Genomic DNA, 21,390 nt, shown 5'->3' on the forward strand with positions numbered 1-21,390 from the left:
CAGGTCACTAGCTGACAGCAGAGATAATGGAATATAAATTTTAGTTAGCACGTACAACAAGGAATATACTTTGCAAAAATGGTTTAGAAAAGTCACAAACAGACTGCCCCATCCTTCGACAAGCAGAAATCAATAATCCTTAAGTTCTCAGATAATCAAGTTTACCACATTGATACTCAAATTGTGCAATTCTCAAAAAAAGAATTACAAGCAATACAAAGAAACAGAAAAGTATTAACTCATTCACAGGAAAGAAAAAGAATTTGACAGAAATCATTCCTGGGAAAGCCCAGATACTGGAATTACTAACCAAAGATGATTAACCAATTGCCTGAAATAAGCTCAGTGACCTAAAAAAAAAACCATGGATGAAGAACTAAAGGAAATTGGAAAAATAATGTATGAACAGAATATCAATAAAGAGATAGAAATTATGAAAAAGGAACCAAACAAATTCTGGAGCTGAAGTTACAATATCTGAAAGGAAAAATTCACTAGAGAGCTACAACAACAGATTTGAATACATGAAAGAAAAGCTCTGTAAACTTGAAGATATGACAATTAAAATGATCAAGACTAAAGAGCAAAATTTTTAAAAAGATTAAAAAATAAACAGAGCCTGAAGGACCTGTTGCATAACATCAAGTATACCAACATCTGCACATAGTATGTATTGGTCCATTTTCATGCTGCTGATAAAGACATACCTGAGACCGGGCAATTCACAAAAGAAAGAGGTTTATTGAACTTACATATGGCTGGGGAGACCTCACAATCATGCCAGAAGTCAAAGAGGAGCAAGTCACCTCTTATGTGGATGGCAGCAGGTAAAGAGAGATGGCTTGTGTAGGGAAACTCCCATTTTTAAAACCATCAGATCTCATGGGACCCATTCACTGTCACAAGAACAGTGCAGGAAAGACCAGCCGCCATAATTCAATCACCTCCCACTGGCTTTCTCCATGACACATGAGAATTGTGGGAGTTACAATTCCAGATGAGATTTGGGTGGGGACACAGACAAACCATGTCATAGTAGTATGAGAAGGAGAACAGAGAAAGAAAGAAGCAGAAAAAATTTTCTGAAGAAATAATGGATGAAAACTTCCCAAATCTGAGAGACATTAATACATATATCAAAGAAGCCCAATAAACTTCAAACAGGAAACTCAAAAAAATCTCCACTGTGACACATTATAGTCAAATTGTTGTAAGTAAAAGACAAAGAGAAAATTTCCAAAGCAGCAAGAGAGGTGACTTGTCATGTACAGTGAGTCCTCAATAAGACTGACAATGACAATGTATTTCTCATCAGAAACTTTGGCGACAAGAAGGCAGTGGGATGACAAAGTCTTGTAAGAATAAAATTGTGAATGCAGAGTTCTCTATCTGGTAAAATGGCCCTTTAAGAGTGAAGGAGAAATTACAACATTTTCAGTAAAACAGAAGCTGAGATTAACTTTCCAGTAACTTTCCCTATAAAGAATACTGAAGGGAGTTTTTCAGGCTGGCATGGAAAGACTCCGGGCAGTAACTTGAAACTATAGGATAAAATAAAGAACACTGGTAAAGCAAACTATATAGGTAAACATAATGGCCAGCATTATTATACTTTTGATTTGTAACTTCCCTTTTTATCCTACACGATTTAAAAGTCAAATGCATAAAATTATAAGACTATCTTAAAGGGCAAATACTGTATAAGTATACATCTGCAACAACAACATAAAGGGGAATGAAAAGAGATGTATAGGAACAGAGTATTTGCATACTATTGAAACTCATTTGATATTACTCAAACTGGGTTGTTATCAGTTTAAGATATTAATATTAATCTCCTAAGGCAACCACTAAGAAAATAACTTAAAAATATACAGAAAAGTAAAGAAGGAGGGAATCAAAATGGCACACTACAAAAAAATCAACTAACTCCAAAAAGAGGCAGTAGTGTAGTAGTGTAGTGTAGCAAATGAGGAATAAGTAAAATAAATAAACATGTAAAATATACACAACAAATAGCTAAATGGTAGAAATAAATCCTTTGTTATCAGTAATTACTTTAAATTCAAATTGATGAAAACCTCCTATTAAAAGACAGGGATGAAAAGAGTGGATAAATTAAAAAATAAAAACATGATCTATGTACTGTATACCAGACACTCACTTTAGATACAGAGACACAAAGAAGTTGAAAATGAAAGGATGAGATAAGATATTTCATGCAGATAATAACCAAAAAAGAGCTGAAGTGGCTATATTATTGTCAGGCAAACTAACCTTTAATTCAAAAAAGTTTACTAGAGGCAATGGAGGACATTATACATTAATAAAATGTTCAAACCATCATGAAGATATAACATTTATAAACATATATGCATCTAACAACAGAACTCAAAAATACATGAAGCAAAAATGAACAGAATTGAAGGGAGAGGTAGATAGTTCTACAATAACAGTTGGAGACTTTCATACTACACTTTCAATAGTGAGCAGAATAACCATACAGTCATATAGCAGAATAGATCAAAAAGGAAATAGAGGACTTGAACAACACAATAAACCAATTTTACCCAAACACATATACAAAACAATCCACACAACAACTGAAAAATACACATTCTTCTCAAAAGGTATGTTTGGAACATTCTGCAAGACAGACCATAGGGCTAGGTCACAAAATATCTTAATAAATTTTAAAACATTTAAGATATTGAAATTTTAAAACAAAAAATCTTTTTTAATCACAATAGAAGGAAACTACAAATCAATAACAGAAGGAAAACTAGAAAATTAACAAATCTGTAAAAGCTAAACAACACAGTCTTAACCAACAAATGGGTCAAAGAGTAAATCACAAGGGAAATTAGAAAACACCTTGAGATTAATAAAAACAACAACATCTCACTTAGACTCCCACACAATAATAATGGGAGATTTTAACACCCCACTGTCAACATTAGACAGATCAATGAGATAGAAAGTTAACAAGGATATCCAGGAATTGAACTCAGCTCTGCACCAAGCAGACTTAATAGACATCTATAGAACTCTCCACCCCAAATCAACAGAATATACATTCTTCTCAGCACCACATCGCACTTATTCCAAAATTGACCACATACTTGGAAGTAAAGCACTCCTCAGCAAATGTAAAACAACAGAAATTATAACAAGCTGTCTCTCAGACCACAGTGCAATCAAACTAGAACTCAGGATTAAGAAACTCACTCAAAACCACTCAACTACATGGAAACTGAACAACCTGCTCCTGAATGACTGCTGGGTACATAACGAAATGAAGACAGAAATAAAGATGTTCTTCGAAACCAACGAGAACAAAGACACAACATACCAGAATCTCTGGGACACATTCAAAGCAGTGTGTAGAGGGAAATTTATAGCACTAAATGCCCACAAAAGAAAGCAGGAAAGATCTAAAAATGATACCCTAACATCACAATTAAAAGAACTAGAGAAGCAAGAGCAAACACATTCAAAAGCTAGCAGAAGGCAAGAAATAACTAACATCAGAGCAGAACTCAAGGAAATAGAAACACAAAAAACCCTTCAAAAAATCAATGAATCCAGGAGCTGGTTTTTTGAAAAGATCAACAAAATTGATAGACGGCTAGCAAGACTAATAAAGAAGAAAAGAGAGAAGAATCAAATAGACACAATAGAAAATGATAAAGGGGATATCACCACCGATCCCACAGAAATACAAACTACCATCAGAGAGTACTATAAACACCTCTATGCAAAGAAACTAGAAAATCCAGAAAAAATGGATAAATTCCTGGACACATACACCCTCCCAAGACTAAACCAGGAAGAAGTTGAATCCCTGAATAGACCAATAACAGGCTCTGAAATTGAGGCAATAATGAATAGCCTACCAACCAAAAAAAGTCCAGGACCAGATGGATTCACAGCCAAATTCTACCAGAGGTACAAGGAGGAGCTGGTACCATTCCTTCTGAAACTATTCCAATCAATAGAAAAAGAGGGAATCCTCCCTAGCTCATTTTATGAGGCCAGCATCATCCTGATACCAAAGCCTGACAGAGACACGACAATAAAAAAGAGAATTTTAGATCAATATCTCTGATGAACATCGATGCAAAAAGCCTCAATAAGATACTGGCAAACCGAATCCAGCAGCACATCAAAAAGCTTATCCACCATGATCAAGAGGGCTTCATCCCTGGGATGTAAGGCTGGTTCAACATATGCAAATCAATAAACATAATCCAGCATATAAACAGAACCAAAGACAAAAACCACACGATTATCTCAATAGATGCAGAAAAGGCCTTTGACAAAATTCAACAGCCCTTCATGCTAAAAACTCTCAATAAATTAGGTATTGATGGGATTTATCTCAAAATAATAAGAGCTATTTATGACAAACCCACAGCCAATACCATACTGAATGGGCAAAAACCGGAAGCATTCCCTTTGAAAACTGGCACAAGACAGGGATGCCCTCTCTCACCACTCCTATTCAACACAGTGTTGGAAGTTCTGGCTAGGGCAATCAGGCAGGAGAAAGAAATAAAGGGTATTCAATTAGTAAAAGAGGAAGTCAAATTGTCCCTGTTTGCAGATGACATGATTGTATATTTAGAAAACCCCATCGTCTCAGCCCAAAATCTCCTTAAGCTGATAAGCAACTTCAGCAAAGTCTCAGGATACAAAATCAATGTGCAAAAATCACAAGCATCCTTATACACCAATAACAGACAAATAGGGAGCCAAATCATGAGTGAACTCCTATTCACAATTGCTACAAAGAGAATAAAATACCTAGGAATCCAACTTACAAGGGATGTGAAGGACCTCTTCAAGGAGAACTACAAACCACTGCTCAAGGAAATAAAAGAAGACACAAACAAATGGAAGAACATTCCATGCTCATGGATAAGAAGAATCAATATCGTGAAAATGGCCATACTGCCCAAGGTAATTTATAGATTCAATGCCATCCCCATCAAACTACCAATGACTTTCTTCACAGAATTGGAAAAAACTACTTTAAAGTTCATATGGAACCAAAAAAGGGCCCACATTTCCAAGACAATCCTAAGCCAAAACAACAAAGCTGGAGGCATCACACTACCTGACTTCAAACTATACTACTAGGCTATAGTAACAAAAACAGCATGGTACTGGTACCGAAACAGAGATATAGACCAATGGAACAGAACAGACCCCTCAAAAATAATACCACACATCTACAACCATTTGATATTTGACAAACCTGACAAAAACAAGCAATGGGGAAAGGATTCCCTATTTAATAAATGGTGCTGGGAAAACTGGCTAGCCATATGTAGAAAGCTGAAACTGGATCCCCTCCTTACACCTTATACAAAAATTAATTCAAGATGGATTAAAGACTTAAATGTTAGACCTAAAACCATAAAAACCCTAGAAGAAAACCTAGGCAATACCATTCAGGCCATGGGCAAGGACTTCATGTCTAAAACACCAAAAGCAATGCCAACAAAAGCCAAAATTGACAAATGGGATCTAATTAAACTAAAGAGCTTCTGCACAGCAAAAGAAACTACCATCAGAGTGAACAGGCAACCTACAGAATGGGAGAAAATGTTTGCAATCTACTCATCTGACAAAGGGCTAATATCCAGAATCTACAAAGAACTCAAACAAATTTACAAGAAAAAATCAAACAACCCCATCAAAAAGTGGGTGCAGGATATGAACAGACACTTCTCAAAAGAAGACATTTATGCAGCCAATAGACACATGAAAAAATGCTCATCATCACTGGCCATCAGAAAAATGCAAATGAAAACCACAATGAGATACCATCTCACACCAGTTAGAATGGCGATCATTAAAAAGTCAGGAAACGACAGGTGCTGGAGAGGATGTGGAGAAATACAAACACTTTTACACTGTTGGGAGTGTAAACTAGTTCAACTATTGTGGAAGACAGAGTGGCGATTCCTCAAGGATCTAGAACTAGAAATACCATTTGACCCAGCCGTCCCATTACTGCGTATATACCCAAAGGATTATAAATCATGCTGCTATAAAGACACATGCACACGTATGTTTATTGGGGCACTATTCACAATAGCAAAGACTTGGAACCAACCCAAATGTCCATGAATGATAGACTGGATTAAGAAAATGTGGCACATATACACCATGGAATACTATGCAGCCATAAAAAAGGATGAGTTCATGTCCTTTGTAGGGACATGGATGAAGCCAGAAACCATCATTCTCAGCAAACTATCGCAAGGACATAAAACCAAACACCGCATATTCTCACTCATAGTTGGGAATTGAATAACGAGAACACGTGGACACAGGAAGGAAAATATCACACACTGGGGCCTGTCATGGGGTGGGGGGAGGGGGGAGGGATAGCATTAGGAGATATACCTAACGTAAATGACGAGTTAATGGGTGTAGCACACCAACATGGCACATGTGTACATATGCAACAAACTTGTATGTTGTGCACATGTACCCTAGAACTTAAAGTATAATAAAAAAAATCAAAACAAACAAACAAACAAAACAACAACATCTCAAAACCTATAGGACACAGTGAAAGAGGAACTACATAGGACATTTATGCTGTAAACAGTGACATTTAAAAAGAGGAGAGATCTCAAATCAACAACCTATCTGAACACCCAAAGAACAAGAAAAAGAAGATTAAAGTAAACCCAAAGCTAGCAGAAGGAAGGAATAATAAAGATTACAGTGGAGATAAATAAAATTGAGAATAGATTAATGATAGACTCAAAAGTTGATTCTTTGAAAAGGTCAACAGAATAAACAAACCTTTATCTAGACTAAGTAAGAAAAAGAAAGCAAAGACTGAAATTGTTAAAATCAGAAATGACAGTAGGAATATTACTACCAATTTTGCATAAATAAGAAGGATGGTAAGAAAATACTATGGAATATTGTATGCCAACACATTGCATAGTCTGGATAGAATGGAAAAATCTAGACCCAAAATACAAAATTGATTCAAGAAGCAGCAGAAAATCTGAATAGACCTATAGCAAGTAAGCATATTGAATCAGAAATCAAAAATCTTCCAACAAAGAAAAGTTCAGGGCAAGTTGGCTTCAGTGGTGAATTCTACCAAACATTTAAAGAATAACTGACATCAATAGTTCTCAAACTCTTCTAAGGAATCTAAGAGAAGGAAACATTTTATAATGCTTTTCCTTAAGACTAACAGTACCATTATACTAGAACTGGGAACAGATACTATAATAAAAGACACCAGCAGGCTTTTATGAATATAGATTTTAAAAAACTCAACAAAGTACTACCAAGCCAAATTTATCAGTATAGTAAAAGGATTACACACCATGACCAAGTAAATTTTATTTCAGGAATTCAAGTGTCCTTCAGCATATGAAAATCAATCAATACAGTATACCACATTAATAGAATGAAGGGGAAAAACTCACATGAGCATATTAGTTGATACAGAGAAAGCATTTGCCAAAATCCAGCATCTTTTCATGATAAAAACATTCAATAAACTAGGAATAGGGGGTAACTCCTTCAACATCATAAAGGCCATATGTGAAAAACCCGTAGCCAACATCATCCCCAGTGACGAAAGACTGAAATGTTTTCCCCTAAAATCAGGAACAAGACAAAATTGCTCATCATCATCACTTCTATTCAACATAGCACTGAAAGTTCCAACCAGAGCAATTAGACAAAAATAAAATAAAATAAAATAAAAGGCATCCAAGCTGGAAGGAGGAAATAAAACTATCTCTGTTCTCAGATGATATAATCTTATATGTCGGAAGCTCTAAAGAAACCACAAAAAAAAAACTGTTGTAGCTAATAAACAAATTCAGCAAATTTGCAGGATACAAAATCAACACAAAAAATCAGTATATTTCTATACACTAGCAAGGAACACTCTGTAAAGGAAATTAAGGAAAAAAGTTTCATTAATGATAGAATCAATTTACAAATAAATTTAACCAAGGAAGAAAAAGACTTGTAAAGTGAAAACAACAAAACGCTGCTGAAAAAGTTAAGGACAACATAAATAAACAGAAAGACAACTCGTGTTCATAGACTGGAATACTAAATATTTTTTAAATGACAAAACTAATTAAAGCTGTCTGAAGGTGTAATGTAATCCTTTCAAAATCCCAATGGTGTCTTTTGCATAAACAGAAAAACCTATTCTAAAATTTTTTAAGGAACTTCAAAGGACCCCAAGTAGATCTTGAAAATGAAGAACAAAATTGGAAGACTCGTGCTTCCCAATTTCAAAACTTCCTACAAAGCAATAGTAATCAAAATACCATGGTATTGGCATAAGGATAGAGACATGGACCAATGGAATAGAATAAAGAGCCTAGAAGTAAGCCCTCATATATCCAGTCAATTCATTTTCAGCAAGGTTTCAAGACTACTCAAAGGGGAAAGGACAGTCTTTCCAACAAAACATGGCGGGAAAACAGGCATAATAAAGTTGAACTCTTACTTTATGTCATATATAAGAATTAACTCTAAATGGATTAAAAACCTAAACTTCAGAGATAAAAATGTAAAACACACAGAAGAACACTTAAGGGAAAATCATAACGTTGGATTTGGCAATGACGTTTTAAATATGACACCAAAAGCAAAAGCAACAACAACACCATAGATAAATTGAACTTCAGCAAAAATAAAAACCTTTAAGCAAAGAAAACATACAAATGGCCATTAGGTGCATAGAGATATGGTCAACATTACAGTTGTTAGGGACATGTAAATTAAAACCACAATGAAATATTACTACACACATTAAGATGACTGTTGTTTTAAGAAAAATGGAAAATAACAAGTGCTGGGAGGATGTAGAACAATTGGAATCCCAGTTGGTGGTGGGAAGGTAAAATAGTATTGCTGCTATGGAAAATAGTTTGACAGTTCTTCAAAAAGTTAAATATAAAATTATCGTATGACCCTGTAATTCCACTCCTACAATCCCACTCCCAAAATAATTAAATAAGGGGAATTAAATGGATACTCATACAACAATGTTCACAGTAGCATTATTCACACACAATAGCTGAAAATGGCAACAAGCATCTATCAACGAATAAGTAATTGGATAAAATGGCATATACATACAATGGATTAATATTCAGCCATAAAATTAAATGAAGTTCTGATGGTTGCTACAGTATGAATAAACCTTGAAAACATTATGCTAACTGAAAGAAGTCAGACACAAAGGATAAATATTATATGATTCCTCAAAGATGAAATACCTAGAAAAAACAACTTTAAAGATAATGAATGTAGAGTAGAGGTTATTAGCAGCTAGAAGGAAGGGGAAATGGGGAGTTATTGCATAATTACTAAGAGTGTTTGTTTGGAGTGATTAGAAAGTTTTAGAAATAGATAAAGATGATAGTTACACAGCATTGTAAATGTATTAATGCCATTGAATTGTACACTTAAAAATGCTTTAAATGATAAATGGTACGTTGTGTGTATTTTACAACAATAAAAATACATTCATACAAAACAGTAATGTTCGTTTCGAACACATACAAAACAGTATACACTAAAATGGTTGCATATGAAGTGAGAGGGGGTACACAGGGAAAAGGCATAAGTGTGAAAAAAAATGAATGAACGAATAACAAGAAAGAGGCCTAACAAGAACCAATAATCAACAACAGACCATGAAATAAGAATTCTTAAACTGTATTCTGTACCTGAGGTCTGAAAGAAAACCAAAAACAACAAAAATATCTGAGTGTGTCAAATTATGAACTGCCATTTTGAATGGAACCGACACACATGTCCTCGCAGATTATGATACTCTTCTCATATATTGTCTCAGATGAGGATACTTAATTCCAAAGGGAGTTACTGAGAAATGGAAGGAAATGTATGTGAAGGCTACAGAGCACATTTTACTGAAAGACAGCTGTGTGACATTACCTTCATGTTGATGAATTGGTCCTCCTCTTAATTCTTACATTACTTTTTACGGATAACATTTGTAATGAATTAAAGATGATAGTCAAGAATTTTTTGATGTTCCTGCTACCAAGAGATGGAGTTAATTTCCCTTACGTTTAAATATGGGTTGGTTTGCGACAGCCTTATCTTATACAGACAGTAAAAGTGTCAGTGTATGATTTCCAAAGCCAAGTTGAAGGTTGATTCCTTGGAATACATCTCTCTGGGACCCCTGAACTGCATGTAAGAAGTCAACTGTTCTGACATAGCCGTGCTCGACAGGCCATAAAAAGGCACTCTGGGTGATAGCTCCAGCTAAGCCATTTTCTCTACACCACATACGTGCCCATAGTTAAAAAAAAAAAATGCAACTACAAGAAGGTGATGTGAAAAGTAAACATCTCCTCTCCTTGTCTCTCAACACTACTGCCCCTCCCTTTAGACAATTTCTGTTAGTTTGCTATTATTTCTTCCAAATGTATTCTGTGCATGTGTTACATTTATATTTACATTTATCCATTCTTATTTACATAGAAATGCAGATATGACCTTATGCTTCTCAGTTAACAAAGTATCTTGGAGATAGATCCATATCATCATATAAAGAGCTTTCGTGTTCCTTTTCATGGCTGTATGTAAGCAATGTCTGGATGTAACCACAATTTATGTAACCAGTTCCAACTTGACTGTTTCCAGTCATTTGACATTCCAAACAATGCTGCAATAAAAAACCTTGCATATTTGACCTAGAAGCCCAATTCCTGGATTCAAGGATATGCAAGTTTTACATTTTGATGTATATTGACAAATTGCTCCTTAGAGAGTTTGCACTTATTCATACTCCATCAAAAATGTGGGGAATACCAGTGCAACTAGCACTGTGTACTATCAAGCATTACATTCTTTACAAGTCTATTAGGTCAAAAATGTTTAATTGCTCTCTAATTTGCATTTATTTTATTATGGATAGAGTACATCTTTTCATGTGTGATATTATATATATACATTTATCTATATCTATACATATTTGTTTCAGTGAACTTATCTATTTATGATTTTGTCTATTTTATAGGGAGTAATTACTTGTATTTAATGATTTCAAAAAGCTCTTTAGATTTTAGTTAGCCCTTTGTCATATTAGATACGTTTTTCTACTTTTTTATCTGTCTTTTAACATTACCTATATTCTTATTTTTGCCATACATAAATTATAATTTTTAATTACTCAAAGTTGTCAACTTAGCATTTTTTCTTGATATTTTCTAGCCTTTCCTACCTCTTGATTTATTTTTTCAACCTAATATCTTTTATTTATTTGTTTTTTTTTTAAATTCAGGGGGGTACATGTGCATATTTGTTACACAAATATATTACATACTGGTGGATACCGGGCTTCTAGTGAACCCATTACCATTACCAAACAGTGAACATCATACCTGATAGGTTATTTTTCAACCTTCCCCCTCAACTCTTTCCCCTTTTAGAGTCCCTGGTGTCCATTATTTCCATCTTTAGGTCTATGTCTGCCAAATGTTTAGCTCACACTTAGTGAGAACATGCAGTATTTAGTTTTCTGTTTCTGAGTTAGTTGACTTAGTATAATCGTCTCCACCTCCATTCATTTTGCTGCAAAGGATGTGATTTCATTCTTTTGTATGGCTGCATAGTATTCCATGCAGAATACATACCACACTTCATTTATCCAGTCAACCACTGATGAACCCTTAGGTTGGTTCCATGACTTTGCTATTGTGAATGGTGCTGTGATGAACATGCAAGTGCAGGTGTCTTTCTTATATAATGATTTTTTTTTCCTTTTGGTAGACACCCTGCAGTGTGATTACTGGGTCAAATGGTAGTTCTACTTTTAGTTCTTCAAAAAATCTCCATACTGCTTTCCATAGAGGTTGTACTAATTTACATTCCCACCAACATTGTATAAATGTTCCCTTTTCTCCGCATCCACGCCAACATCTATTGTTTTTGACATTTTAATAACAGCTATTCTGACTGGTGTAAGATGATATCTCATCATGGTTTTAATTTACATTTCTCTGATGATTAGTGATGTTGAGCATTTTTTCATGTTTTTGTTGACCACTTTTCATATGTACGTCTTTAGAGAAAAGTCTGTTCGGGTCCTTTACCCAGTTTTTAATGGGGTTGTTTCCTTCTACTGTCTTTACAGACTCAAATTTTATCTTTAAATATATTTTAAACACTCTGAAAATTATAGACAGTGGAATGTACAAATATGAAGTACACAGTTTAAATATTTTTAGCAAATGCGTGCATTTGTGCAACTCATGCAACTATCAGAGTTGAGAAAATTTTCATTTACTCCAGAAAGTTTCCTCATGACCCCTCTCAGTTCTCTCCATACCCTGCATTTGAAGCAACAATTTTCAGATTTCTCTCATCTGAGATTAGTTTTGCCTGTTCCTAAAAGGCTTATAAATGGGATCATGCAGAATATATTCTTCTGTTTTTAGCCCTTAATGCTCAACATGTTTTTTGTTTGTTTGTTTTGTTCTGTTCTGTTTTTTTGGTTCATGAATGTTGTTGTGGGTATTAGTAATTCACTCCCCTTTTACTTACTGAAGCTGTGTCATTGTCTGGGGTAAATACCCAAGGTTCATCATCTCACACCAAGGAAATCAAGGACATGGACACACAAGAAGTGAGTTTAAGAGTGGAGGTTTAATAGGTGAGAGAAAAGAGAAAAGCTCTCCTTCCTGCAGAGAGGGGCTCCTGAGTGGGTCTTCCAATCTTATGGTGAAATGCATAGGGTTTTATAGACAAGCTTGAGGAAGTGGTGTCTGATTTACATAGGGTACAGGAGATTGGTCAGACCAGGTATGCCACCTCAACCTAATCTTTTATTATGCAAATGGGTTCTCTACCTGTCTGGCGCCATGTTGCCTGTTCCTTTATTGTACATGTGGTTGACAAAGAAAAACGAAGGTGGAGCCTCATGTTGAACATGCCTGGCCCCCAGGTAGCCTTTTCCTATTGGCACAACTGCTAGCATTCACCCGTGCAAGCATCTAGCTTGCCTTTCTTTGTCTGCAGCTTGATTTTAGGGGCTGCTCTTTATTAGAAAAGAAATGATTTGGGGGCTGCTTTTCGTTAAAAGGGAAGCCTTACTGAGGACTCTCTTACCCTCACTAACAGCCTAAATAATTTCTTTTTAGCTCCTGTATCATTATGAGTAGTATTCTGTGGTATAAATATACCACAATTTGCTTATCTGTCTCTTAATGGTGAACATTTCCATTTTTGCATGTTCTGGCTAATATGTATAAAGCTATGTGATCATTCTTGCACAAACTTTTTGTAGACATGTTTACATTTCTCTTAGGTAAATACCTAGAAGTGTAATCCGTGAATGACACAATACATTTTCAATTTTTAAAAAGCTTTATAAGAAACTTTCCAAGTATTTTGCAATGTGGTTGTGTAAGTTTATACCTCATTACCATTGTATGAGAATTCCAGTTGGTCCACATCGTCATGAACAGTTGGTGTTCTCAGTCTTATTAATGTTAGTCATTCTGAATGGTGAATGCTAGCACGTTGTCATTTTAATTGCATTTCTGGTAACTAACAATGTGGAGCATTTTTTAATGTGCTTACTAATCATTGATATATCTCTTAATAAGGGTCTAAGTCTTTGCTCATTTTCATTGGATGGTTTGCCAGTTATGTATATTGTGACTATTTTCTCCGAATCTGTGGTTTCACTTTTTTAAAATCAGTGTCAAATGTTTTCTGAAGAACAGATGTTTTTAAATTTGATGAGTTCAGTTTATCAATAATTTCTACTACATGTTCATGTGTACATTCACACACACAAACACAGAGTTATACTTCTAATGAAAGCTAACCCTGTGGATCTCAAACTTTCTATTTCCACCCAAACCATAGTTACAGCTGTTACAGCTGACAGATTGTCATTAATCAAATTATTAACTTCATTCACATTAAAAATGCATACACACAAATACTTGTTCTAATGAAACAGCATATTTTAGAATGCATAGCCCTTCTCATTTTGAGCTCCCACTAACTTACAGGTGTTTTCAAACTTAAGATTATACATACGGTCATTTCCAAAAGGAGAGATTTTTCTTAAATTCTTCATTAAAATTTATTAACTCCTTGTCAGAGAGACTGAGGACAAAGACCCTTCAACTAATATGTCAGTACCATTGCCAGCAAAGATCAGTGAGGGAGGAGAAAAACAAATCTCAACAATACTATGTCAGTGAAACTATTGCCTTAAATTTACCTAATGTATATTCGGCTATCCAAGAACATACTTTTACAGTAAGGATATACTCTCCTTCATTTCCATATCTCTCATTTTGGGGGCTGAAAAAGGGGGCCATTAATGCAACCAAATGGCTTATTCAGGTCACACAGCATTGAAGGAAGGAAACTAGCCAAAGCCGCCTGCCAACATTCACCAGTGAACACCCCATGGCATCGAGTCTGGCCATGGCAGCCATCTATCTTCGCAGCCACCAGATCTCTTGAGCTTCTACATTTCCCTTACCCTCCCTTGGAGAACCCTACCTCCTGGTGCACATCTCAGAAACACAATCTCAGTGCTTCCCTCTGCCAGGATGACTTGGCCCATCTCAGGCATATTGATTGGAACTCAGTGGAAACTTTTGAGTCAATTTTTTTAAAAGAAAGAAAACCACCCAGGCACAACTGAAAAAAAAAAACACAAAACCTTAAATTCTATTCAATGATCTGGGTTTGTGCCAGATTGGAGGGAACAACTTGCAAATTCTTCTTCAGAAGCTGTCAGAATACTTGCCTTAAATTTGCTCTGACTCAGCTCTCTGCAGGAAAGACATGTTGCCACAGCTGATTCATCAATAAACTGTTTCTTGTCCAAGACAAGTCATAGACTCACCTTTGATTCCACTTGACTCTGTTCGGTTCAAGAAAGGGGTGCTTGCAGTCAGAGTGGACCACCACACAACTCCCGCACCTCAGTATGCCTTGAACTGCTCAGAGAATGGCAGTTGAGCTTGTCTTCTTCACTCCTGGATGTGTACTCATTCCAAAGGCTTCCAACAAAAACAGATGTTTAGGAGAAAAGGTACAATTTAGAAAATGTCAAATCACCAGGCGCTTCTTTTTCATGATGAATGAATACCAATTTTTTAAAAAAGATGGTGTCAGTAGCAATCCAAAACACATACTATAGGAAGTGAAAAATATAAGGGCATCCTCCAATTCTTTAAAGACTTATTTTTCTATAAATTGTTCTTCTGTACCCCATAGCATTGTGTTAAGTTTAAATACCAATAGCCATCTTTTATTTCTATTGCTGAAAGACTAAGTAGTAACTTACATGAAGGTAAAATATGTCTCTACCAATACATCTAGCTGTATTTATCACATACATTCAATAGAAATTTCAATAGAAAGCTATTATCTGTCAAAAAAAAAATTCAGGCTTCTTATTGCATTTGAATCTGAATCTGATAGTTTGTATTTTCATTTATGCAGTATGTGAAAAGAAAAGTTGATTCCAGATCTGTGGTTTTCCTGATCATCAGAAGATTATGCACCAGAAAAATTAAGCAACAACTTTATACTTAATATTGGGCAAACAAGTAGGAAGGATTTTCTAGTCCTATTGAAGAGCTGATGTAATTTCAGGACTGGGATAAATACAACTAAGTATTTTTTTCCTTTATATATATTTTCTCAAGAATGTTCATTATTCTCTGAGCTCTTATCTGGACTCTGCATTGTAAATATTCTTTTTATAAGAAGAATACTATAAAATTGAAAATACTTGATAGTGAACTCTGATTCTTTCTTAAGGTTTATTATATACCACTGTGACTTATATTTTAATTTTATCCAAGGCTGAATTAAGTTGTTTGTTTGTTTAGCTTTATAATTTCTATTTCTAATCACTAAAGAGGGGTAAATTTTGATAATCAGTGGGAATTTTGCGGGGGGAAGGAGTTCTGGAATGGCAGACAGGAACTGAAATAAATTTGCTCCTCTATAAAAGCAACAGAAACAATGACAAAAGCCATCAAAATCAACTTGTTCAGAGCTCTGAAAGTTAATAAAAGGCAGGCAATTATTTGAGAAACATTTATTTAAGAAAAACTGCTGAACCTACATGAGAACAGGGCCTTTGTGATCTTTTAACTTGTTCGTAGGAGCCTTGAATACTAACCATCTGGCAGCCACAGTTGCTATAAAAACCAGCAGCCTTGCAGCCACTAAATGGGACAGACTTGATTTGAAACTTCTCAAAAGTTCCCATCTTCAGATCAGTGTTCACTATTTGACTTGACATAGAGCTCACTCTGCCAGAAAAGCTCTATTTGCAGTCACTATCTGACCTGACTTGGAGCTCACTCTGCTAGAAAAGCTCTACCCCCAGAGAATTGGTTGGAAACAAAGCTTTGAAAATTGTTTAGCAGCACAGTTGCCTGAGGCTATGATACCAGTAGGACCAAACAAGAGGTTGGCCAAAAACTTAAAAGGAAGATCTGGGGAATGGGCCCATACAGGGCTCCAGAAAGCTCTGACATATTCCTGAGGATATAGAAGGAAGGCCACATACATGTACAGAGCTGTGTGCATTCCCTAGAAACATCTGAGAGGAACCCATCTTCCATCTCTGGCTGACTTTTAGGTCCTGTACAAGCAGGAAGTGAAGGCTAAGACAGAGCTGTAAACTACCTGAGCATTGAAAACACACCCCAACACACACACACAGTCTGTCAGCAAAGGGCAGAAGTTTTATAGCTTCAAGGCATGTAAGAAAATCTCTGACCAATTGTTGTTTGACTGCTAAGCTAACCAAGCAAAGGCTCAGTAACTTCACACTACAGGGAATAAATACTTTACAGAATAAGTTAACAAATATCATTAAACAAACAGCAGCAACAACAAACCCCAGGAGTAGGGGTGGAATCTGATATCCAGAGTTGCCACATCATATCAAAAATGCTCAATTTGAAATAAAATATTAGAAGATATGCAGATAAATAGGAAAGGAAGGTTCATATGAAGGAAAAGAGCAGTCAATAGAAAAAGTTCCCAAGGGGACCAAATGAACAAATATTTTAAACCAGTTATTATATATACATATAAATATATATACATACACATATATGTTCTAAGAATTAAAGGAAACCAGGTCTAAAAAATTAAAGTCGATTTAACATCTGAAAAAAGAACAAAAACCACATGATCATCTCAACAGATGTAGAAAAGGTATCTGACAAAATCCAGCATTCCTTCATCATAAAAACACTCAACAAACTTGGAATAAAAGGAAACTTCTTTAACCTGATAAAAGGCATCTGTGAAATATCCATAGCTAATACCATACTTGGTGAAAGACAGAATGTTTTTCCTCTACAATCAGAAACAACATTGTCCATTCCTGCCACATCTATTCACTATTGCACTGGAGGTTCTAACAAGAGCAATTAAGCAAGAAAAATAAATAAAAGGCATCCACACTGGAAAATGAGAAGTAAAATAATCTCTTCTTGGAAATGGCATAATACTGCATATAGAAAATCCTAAGGAATACACTAAAAAATTATTATAACTCATGAATGAGTTCCAAAAATTTCAGGATACAAGATCAATAAAAAAAATCAGTTGTATCTCTATGCACTTGCAAGGAACAATCCAAAAATAATGTTAAGAAAATAATTTTATTTATAATAGCATCAAAATAAAATGCTTATGAAAAATTTAACAAATGCACACTGTGTACAGTATGAGACTTTTTCACTGAAAATGCAAAACATTCCCAAAGGAAATTAAAGAAGATCTAAATGAATGAAAAGATATCCCAGGTTTTGGGATTAAAGGACTTATTATCATTAAAATGTTAATAGTTCCTAAATTAATCTACAGATTCATCACAATCTTTATCAAAATCCCAGCTGGCTTTTTGACAGAAATTGACAAGCTGGTCATAAAATGTATGAAAGTACAAGGACCCCATAATAACTACAACAATTTTAGAAAAAAACAAATTTAGAAGGCCCACACTTGCAACTTTAAAGCTTACTGCAATGTTACAATAATAAAGATAGAATGCAACTGACATAAGGATACACGCATAAATGAATGGAATCGAGGTGAGAGTAAAAATAAACCTCTACCTTTATATTTAACTGATTTTTAACAAGTGAGCTAAGATCATGTAATGGGGAATAAAATAGTCATTTCAACAAAAAGAGCTGGGACAACTAGATATCCATATGTCCAAGAAACACATAGTTGTACCCCTTTATTATATCATACACATGCACAAAACCTCAAAATGAATCATAGGTCTCAACATAAGAGCTAAAACTATAAAACTCTTAGAAGAAAACATAGGCGTAATCTTTGTAACATAAAATTAGGGAATGTTTTCTTAGATATGATACCCAAAAGCAAGATCAACAAAATAAAAATTAAATAAATTGGACCTTGTGATGGTGCATTTTAGTTGTCAACTTGACAGGATGGAGGGATACCTATATGATTGGGGAAGCATTGTTTCTGGGTCGGTCTGAGAGGGTGGTTTTGGAGGATATTGGCATGTGAGTTGATAGACTGATTTGCATTTCTCTGATGGCCAGTGATGGTGAGCATTTTTTCATGTGTTTTTTGGCTGCATAAATGTCTTCTTTTGAGAAGTGTCTGTTCATGTCCTTTGCCCACTTTTTGATGGGGTTGTTTGCTTTTTTCCTTGTAAATTTGTTTGAGTTCATTGTAGATTCTGGATATTAGCCCTTTGTCAGATGAGTAGGTTGCGAAAATTTTCTCCCATTTTGTGGGTTGCCTGTTCACTCTGATGGTAGTTTCTTTTGCTGTGCAGAAGCTCTTTAGTTTAATTAGATCCCATTTGTCAATTTTGGCTTCTGTTGCCATTGCTTTTGGTGTTTTAGACATGAAGTCCTTGCCCGTGCCTATGTCCTGAATGGTAATGCCTAGGTTTTCTTCTAGGGTTTTTATGCAAAGCAGAACCGCAATGAGATATCATCTCATACCAGTTAGAATGGCAATCATTAAAAAGTCAGGAAACAACAGGTGCTGGAGAGGATGTGGAGAAATAGGAACACTTTCACACTGTTGGTGGGACTGTAAACTAGTTCAACCATTGTGTAAATCAGTGTGGCGATTCCTCAGGGATCTAGAACTAGAAATACCATTTGACCCAGCCACCCCATTACTGGGTATATACCCAAAGGACTATAAATCATGCTGCTATAAAGACACATGCACACGTATGTTTACTGCAGCACTATTCACAATAGCAAAAACTTGGAACCAACCCAAATGTCCAACAATGATAGACTGGATTAAGAAAATGTGGCACATATACACCATGGAATACTATGCAGCCATAAAAAATGATGAGTTCATGTCCTTTGTAGGGACATGGATGAAATTGGAAATCATCATTCTCAGTAAACTATCGCAAGAACAAAAAACCAAACACCGCATATTCTCACTCATAGGTGGGAATTGAACAATGAGAATACATGGACACAGGAAGGGGAACATCACACTCTGGGGACTGTTGTGGGGTTGGGGGAGGGGGGAGGGATAGCATTGGGAGATATACCTAATGCTAGATGACGAGTTAGTGGGTGCAGCACACCAGCATGGCACATGTATACATATGTAACTAACCTGCACATTGTGCACATGTGCCCTAAAACTTAAAGTATAATAATAATTAAAAAAAAGATAGACTGAGTGGGGACGATTTGCCTCAATGTGGGCAGGCACCGTCCAATCAGCTTGGAGCCTGGATGGAATAAAAAGGGGAAAGAAGGATGAATTTGCTCTCTCTCTCTCTTTCTGCTGGACCTGAAACATCCTTTTACTTCTGTCCTTGGACATTAGAACTTCAGGGTCTTTGGCCTTTGGACTCTGGGAGGTACACCAGAGGCCTCCTGGGGCTCTCAGGCCTTTGATCTTGGACTGAGAGTTATGCCATTGGCTTCCTTGGTTCTTAGGCCTTACACCTGAACTGAACCATGCTACCAGCACTCCTGGATCTTTAGTTTGCAGACACACTACCATGAAACTTCTGAGCCTCCATATGTGAGCCAGTTCTCCTAATATATCCTCTCTCATGTATCCATATCTATATCCATCTGTATCTGTATCTACATTTACATATCCTATTAGTTCTGTCTCTCTGAAGAACTTTGACTAATGAAGACCTCATCAAAATTAACAACATTTTGCTGCAAATGATACATCAAGAAAGTAAAAAAGCCACCCACGGTAGGGGAGAAAACATTTGCAAATTATATATCATACATCTGATAATTATATGTCATACATCTGATAAGGGACTTTATCCAGAATATGTAAAAAAGTCTTACAAGTCCACAATAAAAAGATGAATAATCTAATTAAAAGTGGGCAAAAAAACTACCAACATAGCAACACTCTGTCTCTACAAGAATAAATAATAAAAAAAATTAGCTGGGCATGGCGGCTTGTGCCTATAGTCCTAGCTACTCAGAAGGCTTAGGGAAGAGGATCGCTTGAGCCCAGGAGTTGAAGGCTGCAGTGAAATATGATTGTGTCACTGCACTCCAGCCTGGGAAACAGAGCAAGACCCCATCTCTTAAAAAGAAAAGTGGGCAAAAGATTTGAATGGATATTTTTCCAAAAAAAAATGTAAGAATGGCTAAGAAGCATATAAAAAGATTCTCAACATTGCTAGTCATTAGGGAATGCACATTAAAACACAGATGCCACTTCCCATCGTCTAGGATGACTATAATAATAAAAAAACAACAACAACAGACAATAACAAGGGTAGGCAAGGATGTGGAGAAATTGGAAGGCTCATAGATTTTGCTTGCGGAAATGTAAACTGGTGCAGCCACTTTTGGAAACAGTTTGATAGTTCTCAAAAGGTTAAACATAGAGTTGCCATATCCAGCTATTCCACTCCTAGATACTATAGGAAACAAAATAATGCCCCTCAAAGATGCTCACCTCCTAATCCCTGAAATCTGCGAACATATTATCTTACATGAAAAAGGAAATTTCCACCTGTGATTCAGTGTCTCCAGATGGGGAGATGAACTTGGATTATCTGTGTGGGTTGAATGTAATCACAAGTGTTGTTATAAAGGGAGGTTGAGGGGATCAGAGTCAGAGAAGGCCATGTAACAACGGAGGCAGAGAGAGACATTACAGCAGAGGCAGAGATCAGGGAGGCAGAAATCATTATCAACAGAGGCAGAAACCATTAGCTTTTGATAATGATCATGGCAACACAGGTGAGAAGATGCCATCGCTAGTAGAGCCAAGGAGTTTGGGTGTCTTAAGAAGTTGGAAAAGGTCCCCCTGGAGCTCCCAGAGAGG

The 21,390-nt window shown here is 35.8% G+C and overlaps 1 pseudogene; it reads right to left on the minus strand.

The window, feature by feature from the left end:
* Positions 1 to 21,390, minus strand: part of LOC100984015 (snRNA-activating protein complex subunit 5-like) — a 278,450-nt pseudogene that overhangs the window by 79,483 nt on the left and 177,577 nt on the right.

Source organism: Pan paniscus, chromosome 5 (genome assembly GCF_029289425.2).
Source record: "Pan paniscus chromosome 5, NHGRI_mPanPan1-v2.0_pri, whole genome shotgun sequence".
NCBI lineage: Eukaryota > Metazoa > Chordata > Mammalia > Primates > Hominidae > Pan > Pan paniscus.